Here is a 2148-nt window from a genome sequence, read left to right as displayed (position 1 = left end):
CTTCTGTCTCCTCTTGTCTCCACTCAGTTGTCCTGTGGCCCCTCTCCCTGGCAACTCAGTTACCCCTTCAGTAAAAAAGAAGGGTTTGGTGGTGTCTAGGAGTTCTCCCCTCACTAAAGAAGGTAGAAACGAACATATTTATGGAGAAAAAGACAAACACGCAGAGAAAAGCAGACTTTCTGAAGCTCCTAGTGAGGAATAGGCACATAGATACTCACATGGTCACACAGACAGCCTCCCCCACTGCAAAGTAACAAGACACATGAATCAATGGACATACTTAGGCACAACTGGCCACAAATACAGAGACACACATCCAGATACAGAGTAACAAAATTATTTGCAAACACATGCACAGGCAGGTAGTCACCAGGAACAGGAAAAAGTAGAGTAACAGATATGGATATTGTAAAGTGACACAAATACTCAGACATACAGAGTACGTATAGAGTACTCACAGACCCAAGCGTTCAGATTCACACAGACACACAGGCACAGAACACCTCCGATAGTCACAAGCCCACAAAGGGACTCTTGCCAAGCCAAGCCCACTGTGTTTTGCACGCATCGCGGGCACACGTTCCTGGGTGTGTCCCTCAGCAGCTGGAGGAACCCTTGGCAGCGCCCGGACGCCCCCCGGTGGTAGCTCTTGAGAACCGGGAACAGTTCAATCCGGGCCACAAACTTTTTTAGGACAAACCATTGTGGGAAGCTGGGAGGAGAGAGGAAGTCGGACGTGGGCGAGGGGCGGGGTGTCTGGACTGGAACCTCCGGGCCCACGTGAGTGTCTGTCCCGCTTCTGAGTGGGTGCTGTGTGTCTAGGTTGCCGTTGTGTAAGCTTGTAGTGTAACTGTCCTGTGCGTCTTTATCATTTGATGCTGTGCCAACCTTGGTGGGCACATCTATACCTCAGTTTGGTATATTGTCCCCTGAATTGATGCATTTGATCCTACATATGCCATTTGTTTATCTATGTTGTGTGTGCGCCTTTGTCTAAGCAGAGGTTGTGCGGGGCTTTTGTGGGGTTTAGGTATGATTCAGTGGGCAGCGGGCGTTTGCGTTGTGTATTTCCATAGTGTATCTTGTGTCTTTTGAACTAGAAGTGACTAGTGGTGCAGGGTTAGACATTGTGAAATTCTGTGGGTTTAGTGGCATGAGGCTTAATTACGGACCTGTCTGTATAAGCTTGTCACTATGGACGCCAAACAGGCGGATCTACTGAAGAGCAGTTCAGAGGATTTGGGGTAGAGACTCCTGAACTTCTGGAGGTCTTTCCGGAAGGGAAGGCTCTATGATCCCGTGCAGAGCGCCCATTCCACGTAAGATTCCCAACCATAGAGAAAGACGGCAGCCCAGTTGTGATCGGGGAAAGAGGCGCCAGTGAGATGTACTATGAAAGGGGAGAGGGTGCGATTTCCCTTACAACTTTTCTCCTGTTGTTAGTCTAGCCTCTATTTTCAAACCTTCAGGACGCTCTTAAGTGAAAGGGTTGCTTTTCATAAAAGCAACTGAGTTTATTCCAGATTAAAAATCATTTATCTACTTAATCTCTATTTCGTATACTTCCCTCTGTAGCCAAATTTGTAAGGCCGACCGTAACCAGAATGACCAATCTGGTTAGGTTTTCCTAAAACGATCCAACTGTACTAGCTTTTGTGAGATAAGACAATAACTGTGATTGGTGGACAGGTTGTTTTGAAACCGCCCTAACGGCAAGGGGCAGGTCCTTCGTGAATTCATCTCTTTCCGGTTTCTTAAAGGCAATAGTGAAAGGGGCGGGGGAGGGGTCCACCGACCCTCCATTTGATTGGTTCTAGTGATTTTACCCGCTTGTACCCCTCTAGGGGCGGGAGATTTAATCCAATCAAAATATGTGTTACAGAGACACTAGTTTGATGAAAGGACTGTACAGGAAAGGCCGTGGTGGTGGGGGTGGATCATTTTGAGACCTCATCGCTAAATGGCCCAAGTCTTTACTCCCTTTCCCTGATTTGACTCTACGGGAGCGGGCGCGCGGGCGCTACCCAATCACTGAGCGCTCCGCCTCCCTCCTTTTCCCGCCCTCCCGCTTCGGCCCGGGTATCGACGTAGGCCAACGCTTCCTCCCCGGCAGCTCTTAAGCCCTTTCATTGCCGTTTTTTGAAAGAC

The 2148-nt window shown here is 48.8% G+C and overlaps 1 protein-coding gene across 2 annotated transcripts in view; it reads left to right on the top strand.

The window, feature by feature from the left end:
- The first annotated feature begins 699 nt into the window (after positions 1 to 699).
- HNRNPUL1 (heterogeneous nuclear ribonucleoprotein U like 1) overlaps positions 700 to 2148 on the top strand; it is a 33245-nt gene continuing 31796 nt past the window's right edge. The window contains exon 1 of one of the 2 annotated variants that reach the window (XM_015248525.3): positions 700 to 780. The gene's annotated coding sequence lies outside the window, so the exon portion shown is untranslated. The remainder of the gene's footprint in view (positions 781 to 2148) is intronic. The other variant, XM_006214990.4, reaches the window with a different exon arrangement.

Source organism: Vicugna pacos, chromosome 9, assembly GCF_048564905.1.
Source record: "Vicugna pacos chromosome 9, VicPac4, whole genome shotgun sequence".
In the NCBI taxonomy this organism is placed as follows: domain Eukaryota; kingdom Metazoa; phylum Chordata; class Mammalia; order Artiodactyla; family Camelidae; genus Vicugna; species Vicugna pacos.
Note: the sequence above shows the minus strand (reverse complement) of the source record. Positions and strands in the feature narration are given on the sequence as shown.